Here is a 19,472-nt window from a genome sequence, read left to right as displayed (position 1 = left end):
GAATTCAGAGCGGGTGTCCAATCAGTTCTGGCGCCCCTCAAGTTCACGTCCCTTTAAGACATCAAATCCTCGGGCACGCGCGTTTACTGAAAAGAAATGAACTCCGACTGAAACAAGTTCATGAAAGGTGTTATGGACACACTGCTTAAGTCTGTCATCGGCGTTGAACAACACAAGGAGTATCGGCACCGTGTCGCTCCCAATCCCCGGACATCTAACGACACCTGCCCTTTATTACCTTGATTCATGTTCGCATATAAAGCCTCTTGTTTGGTATTCCATTTGCGAAGTTTCGTTTGGTACAGCGAGCGCGTTTGATCCCTGTTCGTACGGTTCCTGCCTTTTGGCCTATCGTGTTTTGGATTGTTTTATCTAGTCTTTATTCTGCCCAATAAAGCACTAAATGTGTAGTTGCGTTCGACTCCCGTCTTGCCCACTTCTCCAAACTAAAACTATGGTTTTATATATATATATATATTTGTAGTAAAATTGTTTTCTATTTATTTTGATTGAACCATAATTCAAGAAACGTCAGTTGTACTGCGTTTATTAGCGTGACAACATATCAGCACGAACGTGTTCTGATTGTCATTAAAAGCATAATAGGATTATACACCAAAACAACACATTTAATCGAATTATATTTAATAAATGAAGCAAAAACAAACTTGTGAAAGAAATACAAATATTTTGTTAATACACTTTCAAGAAGTTGTGGGGACAAAATCATGTATTTCACAAAGTGGTGAGGACAGTGTAAATTGCATCTATGGTTTAGGGCAAATGTAGGGCAATTATTGGCAATTGTCTTGGGTATTTCCAATGCTGTGTCTCATGAGCTGAAAACTAACATTGTTTACCATGTTCCACAGGTTTTAAACTGACGGGATTTTTGGCAAAACAGAATGCATGCTTTTAAGGTTAGTAGCAGCAAGTTCACACCTTTTTAGATACAATTTACATGCTGGACACCCTCCTATAGAGCTTGGTATCAGAGGTCAAAGCACATTGCTGTTTTGCAGGAGGATACTGAAACCAACAATATAGATGTTGGCACCATTCCCCCTCATCGCAGTTTGAGTTGCCCCTTGTTCCACATGGGACACCACAAGGCTGCGGATGAGGCAAAGCCAGGAGAGTGGCTGAGTAAGATGAGGGAGGAGCAGCAGACTCTGAAGAAGGAGAGAGATGTGGCAACATCTCCTGCAGATGTGAGTAAATGTATGATAAGATATTTTCATACAGAAGCCATTTTATGCATCATCTCTACTTTTCTGTTTATTTGTCTGGAATTGGTATTTTCAAAGCATCCCATTCTTAATGTCATGGTAACCAGAATGAAGTCATTTTAATAACATTCTATGTACCATGTAAGCATAATCTTTTCTCTGCAATATGAAACATTAATTTTTGTTAGGTGTACAGGTAGCAGTCTAAGCAGTCACAATGACAGCAAGCTTTTAGAGTGTGTGGCAGCAGTTGTCTGGGCTGTTATGAATAGGAGAGCTTAATTGTTGGTTAAGAGCTTAATTAATTGGTATCTGTTCCCTCAGAGAGGCTGGATTTCCCAGTTTAAGTTGGGAGTGGAGAAATTGCAGGCTGTTCTTATGGAGGAAGAACAGGATGGAATCCAGCAGACAAGTGAAGCGGCCCTGAAAAAGAAGATGGATAAAAACCTGTCGAACATTCTGAAAAAGATCGAAAAAGCAGAGGAAAAAGTCAGAGAAAAGGAGAGAAAGGCAATAGAAAAAGAGAAGCGAATGGAAATTAAAGAACGTAAGAAACTGGAAAAGGAATGGAAGGAAAGACGGGAGCACCGGGAGAGGGTGATGAGACTGTTCGCAATGTTGGAGGAGATGAATCAGAAACAGTTGCTGAAGCAGCAAGCCAAAGAGCAAAGAAAATCAGCCAAGGAGGCAGAAAAACGCCAGAAGGAGCTGAAAAAAGCCCAAGAACGTAAGGAGAAGGAAGCGATGAGAAAGGAAAAGAATGGGAGGAAAGGAAGAGGATGTTTGCAGCAATTGTGGTTCACTATGAATAGAAGATGAGGATAATAGACTGAACAACACACAATCATGATAAAAAAATATTACAAACGTAAAGATAAAACACTGGATAATAAAATCATACAACATAAAAACCGATAAAACAGTGTAAAATATAAACAGTGAAATAAAAGTTGTAAGAGGGATAAAACTAGACTTACATTTGTTATTAAAAAAAGGTTTATGGTCCTGCCTGACCGGTCTATGGATTTCACAGTGGTAAAGTCATTTTCTGAATACACACCATATTATTGTAAATTAGCTGAAATAGCTCAATTGGGAGAGCATTAGACTGAAGATCTAAAGGTCCTGGGTTCAACCCTCTGTTTTGGCATCTGTACTTAAAAGAATTCATCATTGAATAGTTTTACTTTTCTAAGTATAATTCATAAACCTTTACATAGCATTCCTGAAAAATGAATGAGATATTCCCCTTTTTTACGTTATGGTTAGATGTCATTGTGTAATTGCGCTCTGTACTTTGAATTCCGTGAACTTAAACTTTTGTGGAAGTCGCGCTGCCTTACGAAATGTATCCTCACTGCACAGAGAGGCACTTGAACAGTGGCTTCTGCACAAATGCTTTTGAAATGTAGTTCATTACTTATCTGCTCGCCAAACAACTGGACAAGAAAAGGGTAGGTGTATATGTCCACAGTCCTTTCCAAATCCTCTGTGTGAACACTGATATACAGTATATATTTCTCACTTTGGGAGCACTGAACATCTTCCAGACATGTTTGTTCTTTTCCAAAATCTATTTCCTGTTGAGGTAATAACGTTTATAAAAGGCTTTGAAGCTCTTTGTAATAGGTGCAGAGTTGTGCAAGACTGAGTTTGAAAGCAAAAAATGAATAATGTTTCTGGGATATCTTAAGGTCAGAGACCTTTTTGATTCTGTACGTGCAGAACAGAGGCTCTGATGGAGGGGGTTTCAAGGCTTCTGTACAAGTCTAAGGAAGAGTACGCTGAACTGTTCCTGTGAGAAATACCTTCAATAGTGTTGCAAAAGATCTAAGTTTTTAATAGACTTGAAAGCCTCTTTGAGAGTTCTGTGGCTAAACAAGGTTTATTATCTTACCACGGGGTGATACTGACCAGCAACATCATCTTGCAGGTGTTTGGTGGTGTGAGTTGAGATCATCTTTGTTTAAAAAAAAGGAAAATCTTCCAAAGGGATATAATGGTGTCAAGCTTCAATTTGCATATATTGAATAATGTATGTTTGAACATTGTGGTGGAGATTTCAAACACTAGTATGTAAAGAAGGTGGGGCAATTACATAATCAGTTCTGAAAACTGTATAAAAAATGTGTGTTCTTTGTGTGATTGTTCGACATATTCCAGACTATGCTTCGTTTGTAACATTGAGCTCAGAATAAACATGGGACTGACTATTCTCTTCAATTAATTCTGAGTCTGCGTCTTTATTTTCTATTTAAAGTGTACTTAATAAAATTACTGGAATGTGGGGAAAATCTATGAACCACACGGTATAATTCCCCACCGAGTAAATTATTTATTTTATATATGACATGCCTTATGTGAACGGGGCAGGGTTTAATGATAAACCTCATAGCAGTTTTTCTGTTGCTATGGAAAAAGGTCAAATGAGAACAACCTGCTGGGGATTTCCTAAAAGTAACGTGCATTTTTGACCTGCAATAATGTGGATTTATTTTTCATAAATATTCCTGCTTTTGATTTTAAAAAGCCATTTCGTCGTTACAAACATCACGGTTATATTTTGGAAGTTATTTGCAGTTCCATGCTAAACTAAAGCCAGTACAGGGCTTAGCATGGCAGGCCTAGTGAGTCTAAGTGGCTATCCTAACTATGAAGCTTCTTCAGTGTTATTTAATAAATGCCATGAAATGTAGCCTAAAATTAATTTGTATCCTAAAATTCATGAAATAATTTTTTTATAAAATAGGTCCGTGAAATTAACTGACGTTCTTGTGAAATTAGTAGAGTCCTATTATAAGCGCCTTCCATTGCACACGGTATTATGACGTCACAATGTTGCCATGTGTCCTCACTATTCGGCTACAAATAGATACGGTCATTTAACTAGACGACATACAAAGCTTTTAAACAATTTGTAACGTGTCCAAGTTGAGACAGGAACGTTCACTGACGGTGAGTATACATAAATTAATATTAGCTAATTATGCTCGTAAATTTCTTATATTATTCAATACCTGGGGGTATATTTACTGTCACATCTTAGGAAATACAAGGTAAACACAATTTCCAGATGCCATTTTTGCTCTCACAATAAGGGCAAGTTTGTGAAAGAGAATAGCACTATACAAGAGGGAAAGGCCTGCGGCTAGATAACTTGGTCATAGTCTAATTTTAATTCTCTAGCTATCCAGCTAGCTAACATTAGCCAGACTGTCATTGCAAAGATAGGCAAGTTGACCATATATAAATGTGTGGTTTGTGTGAATATAATTCGATTGATTTATGTATTTCACTGTCGGCGGGTTTTGTTTTCCTCTTTAGTCTGTAATCTGGTAGGAAATAGCGGACTGTCTTGCCAAAGTGAGTACCAGTAACAATTTTGCTTAGTAGCAGCGCAAATTACTTAGCAACGGTCATTACACGTTTTAAATAGGCGCGTGCGTCGCTACTGGTCTTGGTGCAACAGGCGTAAACTTGTCTATGAAAATGATCTTTTAGCTTCTACCAGTTTAGCAATTAATCCCAATTGGTGCAACTGATCCATGGAGACAAGAATTCAGAGCGGGTGTCCAATCAGTTCTGGCGCCCCTCAAGTTCACGTCCCTTTAAGACATCAAATCCTCGGGCACGCGCGTTTACTGAAAAGAAATGAACTCCGACTGAAACAAGTTTATGAAAGGTGTTATGGACACACTGCTTAAGTCTGTCATCGGCGTTGAACAACACAAGGAGTATCGGCACCGTGTCGCTCCCAATCCCCGGACATCTAACGACACCTGCCCTTTATTACCTTGATTCATGTTCGCATATAAAGCCTCTTGTTTGGTATTCCATTTGCGAAGTTTCGTTTGGTACAGCGAGCGCGTTTGATCCCTGTTCGTACGGTTCCTGCCTTTTGGCCTATCGTGTTTTGGATTGTTTTATCTAGTCTTTATTCTGCCCAATAAAGCACTAAATGTGTAGTTGCGTTCGACTCCCGTCTTGCCCACTTCTCCAAACTAAAACTATGGTTTTATATATATATATATATTTGTAGTAAAATTGTTTTCTATTTATTTTGATTGAACCATAATTCAAGAAACGTCAGTTGTACTGCGTTTATTAGCGTGACAACATATCAGCACGAACGTGTTCTGATTGTCATTAAAAGCATAATAGGATTATACACCAAAACAACACATTTAATCGAATTATATTTAATAAATGAAGCAAAAACAAACTTGTGAAAGAAATACAAATATTTTGTTAATACACTTTCAAGAAGTTGTGGGGACAAAATCATGTATTTCACAAAGTGGTGAGGACAGTGTAAATTGCATCTATGGTTTAGGGCAAATGTAGGGCAATTATTGGCAATTGTCTTGGGTATTTCCAATGCTGTGTCTCATGAGCTGAAAACTAACATTGTTTACCATGTTCCACAGGTTTTAAACTGACGGGATTTTTGGCAAAACAGAATGCATGCTTTTAAGGTTAGTAGCAGCAAGTTCACACCTTTTTAGATACAATTTACATGCTGGACACCCTCCTATAGAGCTTGGTATCAGAGGTCAAAGCACATTGCTGTTTTGCAGGAGGATACTGAAACCAACAATATAGATGTTGGCACCATTCCCCCTCATCGCAGTTTGAGTTGCCCCTTGTTCCACATGGGACACCACAAGGCTGCGGATGAGGCAAAGCCAGGAGAGTGGCTGAGTAAGATGAGGGAGGAGCAGCAGACTCTGAAGAAGGAGAGAGATGTGGCAACATCTCCTGCAGATGTGAGTAAATGTATGATAAGATATTTTCATACAGAAGCCATTTTATGCATCATCTCTACTTTTCTGTTTATTTGTCTGGAATTGGTATTTTCAAAGCATCCCATTCTTAATGTCATGGTAACCAGAATGAAGTCATTTTAATAACATTCTATGTACCATGTAAGCATAATCTTTTCTCTGCAATATGAAACATTAATTTTTGTTAGGTGTACAGGTAGCAGTCTAAGCAGTCACAATGACAGCAAGCTTTTAGAGTGTGTGGCAGCAGTTGTCTGGGCTGTTATGAATAGGAGAGCTTAATTGTTGGTTAAGAGCTTAATTAATTGGTATCTGTTCCCTCAGAGAGGCTGGATTTCCCAGTTTAAGTTGGGAGTGGAGAAATTGCAGGCTGTTCTTATGGAGGAAGAACAGGATGGAATCCAGCAGACAAGTGAAGCGGCCCTGAAAAAGAAGATGGATAAAAACCTGTCGAACATTCTGAAAAAGATCGAAAAAGCAGAGGAAAAAGTCAGAGAAAAGGAGAGAAAGGCAATAGAAAAAGAGAAGCGAATGGAAATTAAAGAACGTAAGAAACTGGAAAAGGAATGGAAGGAAAGACGGGAGCACCGGGAGAGGGTGATGAGACTGTTCGCAATGTTGGAGGAGATGAATCAGAAACAGTTGCTGAAGCAGCAAGCCAAAGAGCAAAGAAAATCAGCCAAGGAGGCAGAAAAACGCCAGAAGGAGCTGAAAAAAGCCCAAGAACGTAAGGAGAAGGAAGCGATGAGAAAGGAAAAGAATGGGAGGAAAGGAAGAGGATGTTTGCAGCAATTGTGGTTCACTATGAATAGAAGATGAGGATAATAGACTGAACAACACACAATCATGATAAAAAAATATTACAAACGTAAAGATAAAACACTGGATAATAAAATCATACAACATAAAAACCGATAAAACAGTGTAAAATATAAACAGTGAAATAAAAGTTGTAAGAGGGATAAAACTAGACTTACATTTGTTATTAAAAAAAGGTTTATGGTCCTGCCTGACCGGTCTATGGATTTCACAGTGGTAAAGTCATTTTCTGAATACACACCATATTATTGTAAATTAGCTGAAATAGCTCAATTGGGAGAGCATTAGACTGAAGATCTAAAGGTCCTGGGTTCAACCCTCTGTTTTGGCATCTGTACTTAAAAGAATTCATCATTGAATAGTTTTACTTTTCTAAGTATAATTCATAAACCTTTACATAGCATTCCTGAAAAATGAATGAGATATTCCCCTTTTTTACGTTATGGTTAGATGTCATTGTGTAATTGCGCTCTGTACTTTGAATTCCGTGAACTTAAACTTTTGTGGAAGTCGCGCTGCCTTACGAAATGTATCCTCACTGCACAGAGAGGCACTTGAACAGTGGCTTCTGCACAAATGCTTTTGAAATGTAGTTCATTACTTATCTGCTCGCCAAACAACTGGACAAGAAAAGGGTAGGTGTATATGTCCACAGTCCTTTCCAAATCCTCTGTGTGAACACTGATATACAGTATATATTTCTCACTTTGGGAGCACTGAACATCTTCCAGACATGTTTGTTCTTTTCCAAAATCTATTTCCTGTTGAGGTAATAACGTTTATAAAAGGCTTTGAAGCTCTTTGTAATAGGTGCAGAGTTGTGCAAGACTGAGTTTGAAAGCAAAAAATGAATAATGTTTCTGGGATATCTTAAGGTCAGAGACCTTTTTGATTCTGTACGTGCAGAACAGAGGCTCTGATGGAGGGGGTTTCAAGGCTTCTGTACAAGTCTAAGGAAGAGTACGCTGAACTGTTCCTGTGAGAAATACCTTCAATAGTGTTGCAAAAGATCTAAGTTTTTAATAGACTTGAAAGCCTCTTTGAGAGTTCTGTGGCTAAACAAGGTTTATTATCTTACCACGGGGTGATACTGACCAGCAACATCATCTTGCAGGTGTTTGGTGGTGTGAGTTGAGATCATCTTTGTTTAAAAAAAAGGAAAATCTTCCAAAGGGATATAATGGTGTCAAGCTTCAATTTGCATATATTGAATAATGTATGTTTGAACATTGTGGTGGAGATTTCAAACACTAGTATGTAAAGAAGGTGGGGCAATTACATAATCAGTTCTGAAAACTGTATAAAAAATGTGTGTTCTTTGTGTGATTGTTCGACATATTCCAGACTATGCTTCGTTTGTAACATTGAGCTCAGAATAAACATGGGACTGACTATTCTCTTCAATTAATTCTGAGTCTGCGTCTTTATTTTCTATTTAAAGTGTACTTAACAGACACCTGTTCATTTCAACACAGTGGAAGAAATTACTCCGCTCACAGAGTTCAGTAAAGCGTTAGAGGAAAATTCGCTGCTGCATTTTAAAACACATAAAAGGTGCAAGATCACGTGTTGTCGTGTGAGCACCTCAATCGTAAAAATGGCTGAGTTGCAATGAATGTTATGATCAGGAGTAGTCGGCCGTACTGCTGCGACATCCGGTCAAATCAACTGTCCTCTAAGAATCAGCGCAGTAGTATTTTTGGTAATATGAGCATCTATGGACATAAACGGCGGCGAAACTGATGGTTTCTTTCTCGTCAACTTTATAGTCCATTACACCTGCTCCTATAGATCGGGATAAAATCTCCATACCAAAACCTCTGTGCATTGGCATGATGAAAATTTAGAGCACGCAAAACCTTCACTTCTGAAACAGCAGAAATTATGTAATTTTACACAGAGAGAAAAAAACCTCAACATTAAAAACTGCTGTTGACGGAGTTTTAATAGTTCAACAGTCATCCTCTGTCTATTATACACACTGTACACATGTGAAATATCTGCCTTGAAATTACAATGAAATGACTTCTGGGCGCACTGAAAATTGTTATATACACACAGACACCCCCATACCAACATAAGCATAGTGCAACTCTATGTTTACGCACCAGAGATTGAGTGGGCAAGTGCGTATATATGCACGTTTAAATTATTATACACAAATGTAAGTAGTAGGCTATGTGAAAATGTTTCATATGTATGTACAAGTAGTGTTTCCCTGATTTCTCCCTAAATGGCCCCTCATAGTTCAGCAGTAATGAGGCTAGTTAGATTTTGCTCAGAATTAAGTACACTTTGGGATGTTATATGTATCACAGTCTCCGGTGAGCCGTACATGGTTAATCAATCCAGGTTGAGGTAGAGTCACTGCATTAATGACACATCTGTTTGCATTGCCAGTTGTTGCTATGGCAGCAATGAAATTAGGAAATTCAAAGAAAAACAACTCATGTACACTCTTGGAACTTTAGAACCCCATATGTCCTGTGGCCCAATGTCACACGTGAGGGGAATCCCATCAACACCTTTACAGATCAGTCTGTGGAAAGACACTGAAGAGGACAGAGGAAAAATGAGGTGTTTCTGGAGATGGTGTGCTGGACGCATCGAGGACGAATACACAGACACAAAGGATGTGGAGGGTAAATGTAAATATAATGCCACTCACACCTGCGGTTGCTGCTGCTACCACTCATACCTGTGGTTAAAATTCCTTTTTTGTCTTTAGCGCTGCATTGTCGCCTCTATCTCCCAATAATTCATAGTCGAGGCTTTAGAAATCAAATTTTTGGGTGGGTATATGCCATTTCCTGTTATTTGTGCAGAATACACACACTTTCACTTTGGAATCCACAAAGTTTTATAAATGAGGTCCCTGAATAACATCAATCTATTTCTACACTATATGGCTTTCTAATTTCATATGTCTGTCTGTGTTTCTGTTTGTCTCTGTGTGTGTGTGTGTGTGTGTGTGGTTCTGTGTCAGTAGTGGGGCCTGTGGCCCGATTGGAGTGTTTGCGGTGTGAGAAGGAGGAGTTGGAGAACAGTTTGTTGGAGCAGCTGAAGGAGTTGAGGTGGCAGAAGCAGAAGGAGCTGCAGGTTCTTCAGGAGATGCTGAAACACAAGCAGCAGGAGGAGACAAAGCTCCTGCAGAAACAGCAGGAGGAGGAGGAGCATAACAGGTCCATCAAGAGTAAGTAATGTATAGTACTATATATATTATATTTTATATTTCCTGTAGGAATTATGTAGTATATACAATCTGTGTTCTATATATATATATATCTATATATATATATATATATATATATATATATATATATATATATATATATATATATATATATATATATATATATTATATATATATATATATCCAGCAGTAATGATACTTGCTCTGGCAGATATGAAAATGGCCTGTGAACAGGAGAAGAAATCTCTGGAGGAAGAACTTGAGAAGCTCAGACTGCCACTGCAGGTAGAGATCCCTTATAGTGTCAGTACACATCCACCAGTACCTCAACCTTTCACTTATAGCAGCAGTACACATTCAGTACACATTCCCACCTTTCCATTGTACTGGCTGTAGTGATGATTCGTGTGTGTGTGCGTGTGCGCGTGTGTGTGCGTGTGCGTGTGTGTGTGTGTGTGTGTGTGTGTGTGTGTGTTATACCAGCCCATAGAGGAGGACATTATGAGTCTGAAAGTGGCTCTGGAGATGAAGAACCAGGAGATCAAAGATCAACACGATCATCTGGTAAAACTATATACTCTGTTTATATACTATATACTCTGTATGTAGTACCTGGTTTAACAATCACAATTCATTTTTACACAACCAATTTCCAACCTCTATACATATCGCTCGGAATTCAACAGACACCTGTTGCTACTGCACCTTTAAGACGGATGTAAGGTAAATGAGCTCCTTTATAATTGGCTGCCCTGTATTGTGCTTCATTCAAAAAGTACTCAGAGCTGAAATGCCTGAGAAAGGCAATTTAAGTGGTTGTGCTAAACCTCTATAGGCTGAATAGGCAGAGATAGGTAAATAAAGTGTTCTTGATTTGTTGGGTCTGGTGTCGGAGCTGTCTTACAGTGTGTGTGATGTACCCAGGTTCCTCGTCCTGCTATTTTGACAGCAGTGTGGGTTGTTAACAGGACTTGGTGTGGTCCTGTCCACCGTACTCCATTTGGGGAGTGCTGCGCACAAACAAGACAGCTGGAACAAAAGTTTTGGGTAAGTATTATGAGTTCTGGCGCAAACCAGTACTTTAATATGCTGTCCACGATTCCCCCTTTGCTCATATGGCTACGCCCATGAGCAATTCTGATTAGGCCCTGCATGTATGATTCAGGTAGGCAAGGTTTGCCCGTAGGTGTGTGCATCCAAGCACCATCGTACACTGTGCAGTCTAGTGTCACACTGTTAGGTGTGACACTCTTTGGTCCTGCAGCATTCGGTGTACTGCGTGTGGGACTAAAACAGTAAGAGGGGAGTATGCCACTATGGTTTAGGTAGCGAAATTATGGCTTGTGCTCGGTTTTGAGACAGCCTGTGTGTATTTCCCTTAATGATATGCCCCAAGAACGTCACTTCCTCCTTACAATTCTGTAATTTTGCTCTACTAGGTCAGTTACATGTGTGTTACATCTGAAATATTTCCATGAGCTTTTACGCAACATACTAAACAAAGGTTAGGAACAGGCTAAATCAAATCAGGCTAACTCTCAGCAGGTCAAAAGTACTTCAGACTGCAATCTATGACCTAGTATTTTATCAATTTTTATCCTAATTGTAACGCAGGGAGGCTTGGCAGCATACAAAAGAGGAGCCGTGATGCATACAACGATGTTTATTTAGAGACATGGAAGACAACGTAGCACTAAGGCTATCATGGGATCAAACACTGACAACGTTAACGTTTACACAAAAGACTTATATACGCAAACAATAACAACACAACGAAGAGCAGGCATGAAACACAAGGGGGCGTGGCCACACAGATGAACACACACACACACACACACACACACACACACAAGCAAACACACACGGGGAGACGTTTGGGGGAAAGGGCCGTACCGTGACAAGAATATGGTCACACATGCTCGCTCGCTCTCTCTCTCTCTCTCTCTCTCTCTCTCTCTCTCTCTCTCTCTCTCTCTCTCTCTCTCTCTCCATCCTTTCAGCCTTTGGGTTTCAATAATACCCCCAGGACAGACAGAATCACTATTCAAGCAATGTCATATTCTGTAATATTCTGCTCTGGCTCCTCCTACCTCTGCAATGACATCCTCAGCTTTTATTTCAGTGGGTGTTGCATAGCCACTCATAAATATAAATATGCCCCTGCCTGAGCTCCTGAAATTACTACAGCTTATTTAAAAAAAAACTAATGAAATATGCAATTGCTTATAGTAGATTGTTCAGCCTTTTATATTCAGTTATTCATGACTATGGTTAGGCACCCCTGTATGCAGTGATATCCGCATTTCAATGATTGTGCTCATTTTTGAGTATCGTGTGAGCTAGTAACATCTCAGCAAAAGAAAGGATTCCAAATGTGCATTAGTCTTTACAGCAACCTAAGATAACCCTTTTGCAGGAAGGGAACTGGTAACTATGCACACCCTCCATAATGTTCAGAAGATATTTAAAGTGCTGGACAGTTGAAGCATTATGTGTGCGCGTGCGTGATGTTATTAACGTGACAGTAAAAGCTCACCATTTTTAAACGGGGGTTGATCGACTTTCCACTTATGCAAGACTTATGTCAAGAGTACATGTCAAAAATTAGAGATGGAATGAGGGGCTAAATGCAACAGTCATACAAGGCATACAACAGTCAAAGGTAATGTGGAAACACACTTAGAAAACAAACTATAAGATCATGATTGTCAATTACATTAAGAAAACAAACAAACAAAAAATATATATAACTGTCATATAGAAACAGAATACAAACTGTCTTCCAAGATTGCAACATATTTACATAATTAACAAAATATGAATTAATTTAAATTCTAATTATTCACACCAATAATGCTCGGTGACTAGAAATCGTTTCTGGTTGTAGCTTCATGTAATCCTGTAGCTACCAGTCTCTTTCAGTGAAAATGGTCAGGTACATGCATGTTACATCTGAAATATTTCCATGAGCTTTTACGTAACATACTAAACAAAGGTTAAGAACAAGCTAAATCAAATCAGGCTAACTCTCAGCAGTTCAGAAGTACTTCAGACTGCAAACCATGACCTAGTATTTTGTCAAACATGTTTGTTATTACATTATCAGTGACGTAGCCTTGTTAAAGTAGATGAGGGCTTGTGCTCGTGAGAGAGTGACAATAAGCAGCAGCATAACCTTGTAGAGCAGCACCTGCTCCGAGTTACGCATACGCACCAACGGGTCTGTGTATCTCTGACTACAGGTAAACAAACTGGTACAGTGTACTGGCGTAAGTGCCATTAACCACTCTAAACTGGAGTTTTGAGTCTATATACGTGGAGGAAGGACAAGTAGTTAAAGAGGATTACGTCTCCACGTGTTGTGGTTGCTGGCGGTACTGGTCAGCGCAGGGCACGTGTGTCAAAGCTGGCCATACTCCTGTCCAGCGATCTGGCAATGCAAAACAGAGAGAGTGAGCTGCAACAGAGTTCCAGAGTTTTAACAAGAATTTTGATTTATTGACAACTCGCATATAAGAACAAAGTGAAAGATTTAGGATCATGCTTTTATGTTTCCAGGAGATTAACTCACCTGCCTTTCAGAGACGTGCAGAGCGGAACTTTCAAAAAGCTTATCAATGTGACGAGAATGTGAGGTTTAGGTTCATCTATGGTGTTACAGTAACAATGTGAAATATGGATATTGAGGTCAGCATCACTTAAGAGTGTATGTGTGAAACATCCTTGTCACCATAAATGTTGTGTTGTTACAAAATTAAGCAGTCCATCCAGTTTCATTTCCCTGATTTATTAGCAGCCTGTGCCCACGGTCTGACTCAAGTATTTTTATTTTTATTTTCTCCATGTTGTTTATAATAGGCCTACAGTAAGAAATCCTTTTAAAGGTGATCGCCATTTCTCCCACTGTATACTGTTGAAGCATACAAGTTTTTATTCAGTGAGAGATATGTCATTTATGGGGATTAGGTACAGCACGTTTTGTTCAGGACATTCGCGACGATATATGTGCTAAATGGGATTGTAAAATAACTAGCTAGCTAGCCATGTATTTAGACAGAACCTGAATTGTGTTACATCGGGATTTTTATCCCATGTTTTTAAGGCTGCGTTATGTACAGCCTAGCATAAATAAATACGCAAGAATGCAGAGCAGGAATAGTCCATAGTTTATTTTCCCTTCTATATAAGCCCGCAGGTTCATAGGTGACTAGCTTTTATAATGTCATGTGTAATTTGAGCATAATGGTGGAAACTACAAAGAACAATATGGAAAAAAAGGAGGGTTGTTTCCATAATTGCCCTTGAAAAAATTTATAAGAATTAAACTCTTGTTTCCCCCTCAGACAGTCTCCGGAGGGTCCCTCAAAAGCATGTTTATATTTAAGTTGCAATAAAGGACAGGACCAGCTATTCTCTTCAACTAATTCTGGAGTCTGCATCTTTATTTTTCTATTGAAATATTTAATCTTAAAACTATCTAATTGGGGATGGGTTTTCTGAACATACAGGCATCTGTGATGGTAATCCCTTAATATTAGAGGGGTAAAGTTATATTATCAGATAACTAACTAGATTGCTAGTTTTCTGTCTCTGCCATGGTCGATTGTACTTTCATCAGTAGGCAAGGTAACCCGGGTGCACTAGCGAGTTTTCCGTCATATCTGCCATTGCTTCAACAAATACAACGCAGCAAGTCCATTATTTTAGATCTGGTGTCTCACAGCAAGCTGGCAACAATTAGTTGGTTAAAAAATTATAGTAAATAAAGAAAATAAAACACTAACATGATAGTCAAGCTAGGTTCATTCGCAAAGCTAGCTAGCTAACGATAACTCAACAGAAAAATTAAAGTTCAGTGTCAGTCAATTTAGCCAAAGAGGAACAGATTTTGTCGCATTTTGTGACTGGCTCTTTAGACATTAATGTGGCAGACTACCTGAACGTCAGCCCTCATTTGTTCTGTTAGTTCAACCCTTTTAGCAAGTGCCGTCAAACAAGAGAATGGGTGCATTTTAAAGTGGTCAGCATTGCTATCCATTGGAGCCTGCTGTTTGATTAGAAAACCAGCACACACATTGTCATGTATGACCTATTTAACATATTTGTCCCAAAGGCATTGATCCACGGAATGCAAGGATCAGCATCGCATGTTCTAAACTATGCTTACTCCTTGGTCCACTGGAACGTTTAAGTGCGCACGTGCCGGTAAAGGGGAAAAGACAGCGTGTGGATTGCGTTTGGGGTGACTGTTACATAACATCTGTAGCCAGTGTTGAATACATAATGGAATTTAAATGGAATTTAATTAAATGGAATTTAATAAGCCATGGATGTAATGGAATTTAGTTAAATGGAATTTAATAAGCCATGGATGTACTAATATCGATATACCGTTTTTCTCCGCAAATACTAATTCCACCTTACTCTCTTCTGTTCACATTCCACTTGATCCGAAATAGTCCATACAATATGGGTAGTGCATTGTCCATACCAATCTGTGCATCTCAGATAGAAAAGAAAAAGAAGACCAGAGTCAAGAAATGCCAGTTCTTTACCCTGCTCTTCCGAGGACATTCTGGCAAAGCTCTGTCACCCAAGACAAAGCGGTCCATGAAGCTTGCCTCTGGCGATGGCCTGGATGGAGTTACTGTGAGTACCGTTATCAACCAACATGAGGACAAAAGACAGGAAGGTGTTGAGCCCACTGTTATCACTCATAATCCGGTTCCAGTTGTGAACTGTCTTTAGTGACGTTTCTTTAACCCAGTCTGCCACTGCGAGTAAGCCTGAAAGGCTGGGCCAGGCCAGCACTGAAAGCATGCCTAGACTGCTCATGCAGTCCTCCACCAGCGAGCTGCTCACATGCCTGGGTGCGTTCTTGTGCCGGCGTTGCTGCCTGCTGAAGGACCTGACTGCTGACGAGTCCGTGCAGTGGCTGCGCATTGTGGACCGCTACGTGACACTGACAGAATGGCAGGAGCAAAGCGTCCTCATTCCAGGCACCGTGGTCTTTCTCTTCATGCTGTGCCGTGACATCATTTCAGCTGAGGTGGCCACCAAGGAGGAGCTGCAGGCCGTGCTGCTCACATGCTTGTATGTGTCTTGCTCCTACATGTGTGAGGAGATCAGCTACCCAGCCAAAGCTTTCCTTGTGGAGGAATTTCTTTAATGCGAATCGTATGTAGGTTACCACTGCTAAGCTTCACCACTGTCAAGGTAAGACCTCGAAAGGACGCAGAAAATTATTTTAATAACAGCTTCTGCTGATTTATTCAATAACTGTATGACACCGTTTGAGTGTACGTACCGACTGAAAACAAACTCAAATTATTAGACACTCTTACTGCGTCTCCACATTGAAACATATCCGTTAGTTAGCTAGGCTGGCTAACTAGCTTAGCTTTATTAGCTAGCTAAGCTAATGGCGAAGAGGATTACGTTAAAGAACCCCCGGTCTACAGTTGTGCACATACAGGAAAATTAATGAATAGCATGGCAATACACGCATTTATTGAAACAGTTATGTAGCTAATATGTATTTGTAGTATGTGCGCCTGGCGTAGAAATGAGTCTTTGTTAGCCCATCAAGGCTATCTTAGCTAGGCTAGTTCGAGCAAGCTAAGTGCTGGTTGCTATGACAACGGGCTTGATGTATTTTGCGAGCTTGTCGGCTACATAAGACAAGTGTTTATTGCTTTACTGCTGCGGTGAACTGTTATTATTGTAACACTCTGCTAATGCCAGATGTGTAGAATAACTCACTAGTGATGTTTACTTCGAGACTTTGGCAGTTTTAAGATGGATAGAAAGCGAATGATCCAGCTAGCTGTCCTAGCTAACATGCAACCTTCTGTACATCCCGGGTACTCCCAGCCCTTATCAGGACCTCACAGTTCCCTTTGAGAACTCCCTGGTATCACGATCATAACTTTGGACAACCAGTTGCCATTCTCAACTCATGTTTCAGATTTCTCCTTTGTAACATACGAAGGATTCGCAGGAAGCTACCCAGGTGCTTGGCAACATCAAGTTCATCGGGGAGCTGTTCAAGCTGCGCATGCTGTCGGAGGCCACCATGCACGACTGCGTGGTCAAATTATTCATGAACCACAACGAGGAGAGCCTGGAGCATCTGTGCCACTTCCTCACAGCCATCGGCAAAGACCTGGACTTGGAGAAGGCCAGGGTAAGCAGGCCGCGGGCCTGGTCTGGATTGATTTAATATTCTCTGCAGATGCTCAGCACTTGCATCGGATTATCTTTAATATGTCATGTAAAGGTTTACGGTGCATGTGTAGATGAGTGCTAGTCTGCAGTGCAGCGTCTGTGCACATTTTTCCGGATTTTGTCCATGATGTGTTTTTCACAGCAAGTACTTTACACAACAAAACTGAATGAAGATGTTTTGAATATTGTATCTTGACTGTCCATTTTGTCTCTGGTAGGAACAACAGTTGTAATGTTGACAGTTCAGTCACCACCTAGTGTGACAGTTATTTGTGTTTCATTTTCCTGGTCTTTTTTATTGTATATTTTTTTCTCCATGCACGCTTTTAACCAAAAAACAAGCATGTTGAAATGTTGTCTATAAAAGTTTTGCTGTCAGTGTTTTCTGTTGCTTGCCTGTTGCCTGCACTCTGACTACAGGGTAGCCAACTAATTAGGATCATCATCTATAGTGCGACTAGCATGCTGTGCTGATATCAGTGTATTATTAGGCCTTGGCAATGATTTTAAAAGTGTCCAAGTTCATGTTGTTTAGAGAAGTTGTCAGTGTGGTTGTTAGCTCTGCTCCTACTGCAGCTGACAAAATGAAAGGCTTTTATTCAGGACTGGTCAGCTGTTAGAAGGTTTTGCTCTCACAGCCTCCTCCACGTTTGCCGCCTCCTGCTGCTGCACCCTGGATTCCCCAAAGCCAAGTGCAGCTGATGACAGCACAGCTACACCCACAGTGGCAGTGAACTGCTTTACAGCACTGACCAACGTGCAAGGCAGCAGGGTTTACATAAGAGTCATAAACGTCTTGCGACATGAGTTCAGCTGAGAGCACACCTGATCGAATCGAAAGGGGAAGAATACCTGAAATTTGTCGACTTTTCTCTCACACTCTCTCTCTCTCTCTCTCTCTCTCTCTCTCTAGCCAAAAATGGATCACTACTTTAAATATATAGAAAAGACAATGAAGGAGAGGAGGGCTTCCTCACGCATTCGGTTCCTGCTCCGGGACGTCATCGACCTTGACTGGTTAGAGACTCTGCCTGTGTTTGTGTGTTTGTGTTTGCCATTCCAGCGCATGGTGATGCAAAAGAATGCATCTGCTGATTTTGCTTTTCTAGCATAACTGGGTGTCGCGGCGAGCTGACCACGGGCCCAAGACCATCGAGCAAATCCATAAGGAGGCCAAACTTGAGGAGCAGGAGGAGCAGAGGAAGGTGCACCAGCAGCTGCTGTCCAAGCAAAACAAGAGGCAAAGGTGTGGCCCTCAAATCCGTGACAGCCTTTTTCACCTGGCTGTGTGAGGCCGAGGACAGGTCCAAGGACAATTGACAGAAGGATGGACACATTTGCCAACGTGTGCTAAAAGACAATACAATAATTCAAAACAATAATAAAACTGTGTGACAAAGAAACAAAAGTTCTGACTCTAATGTATTTTTGCTTTTTCCTTTATGAACTGCAGTTAAAACTAAATGTAACATTTGCAGATGTTCCAAACAAAAGGCAGAGATGAATATAGAAATATTATTATTTATTTTTATTTTATTCTTCCTTGGCTTTTCCTGAATTCAGATAGGCTCTGCCCATTAGATTTAACTTTTTTTGTTTGTTTGTTTGTTTGTTTTTGCTAATTTCATACCAGTCCTAGGATTTTCACACAATCTGAGTGAAATTTGTGTCAAAATATTTGAATCTGAATCTGAGTCTGAATCTCAATAATTATTTAAACAAAAACCTGACATAAAAAATACAGCTGTCCTATTCCAGTCTAATAGTAGTACAAAGTAGTAGTACAAAGGTCAGGCTTTAACTTTAACTAGCTGTCACTCCTGAAGGACATGTTCAGATTTCATGAAATTTAAAAGACTTATACCAGTATTGACTTTGAGGTAGCTTACCAAATGTAGCAGTTTTGTCAATATGGGGCATTATAATATGCAAATAACTGTTTCTCAACAACTGTTCTTCTGATCAAGATGAAATTTTGCATACTGCTTCTGTAAGCAAGCTGGAAGATTCCTAAGGATGACTCAAACATTGGCTAATGTTTTTCAGGTAATTGGCTAATCATAGAACTGGCTTCAGTGGACTGCTATAACATTGATTCTTGTAGAAATTACTTTGAATTTAAATATCCTACTGCTTTGTATGTTGCTGATGAACTGTAACACTAGTCGTAGGACCTTTCTCCAATCTTCACAAATTTGGTATCAAAATGTTGATGAGACT

At 39.9% G+C, this 19,472-nt stretch overlaps 2 non-coding genes across 2 annotated transcripts; both read left to right on the top strand.

The window, feature by feature from the left end:
* Positions 1–2,306: 2,306 nt before the first annotated feature.
* Positions 2,307–2,379, top strand: trnaf-gaa (transfer RNA phenylalanine (anticodon GAA)). Its single transcript has one exon. It is a non-coding gene; the product is annotated as a tRNA-Phe (tRNA).
* Positions 2,380–7,090: 4,711 nt separating this feature from the next.
* On the top strand, positions 7,091–7,163 carry trnaf-gaa (transfer RNA phenylalanine (anticodon GAA)). The gene has a single exon. It is a non-coding gene; the product is annotated as a tRNA-Phe (tRNA).
* The last annotated feature ends 12,309 nt before the right edge of the window (positions 7,164–19,472 follow it).

The sequence above is a fragment of the Electrophorus electricus genome, chromosome 10 (genome assembly GCF_041902795.1).
Source record: "Electrophorus electricus isolate QZ-2024a chromosome 10, ASM4190279v1, whole genome shotgun sequence".
Classification (NCBI taxonomy): domain Eukaryota; kingdom Metazoa; phylum Chordata; class Actinopteri; order Gymnotiformes; family Gymnotidae; genus Electrophorus; species Electrophorus electricus.
Note: the sequence above shows the minus strand (reverse complement) of the source record. Positions and strands in the feature narration are given on the sequence as shown.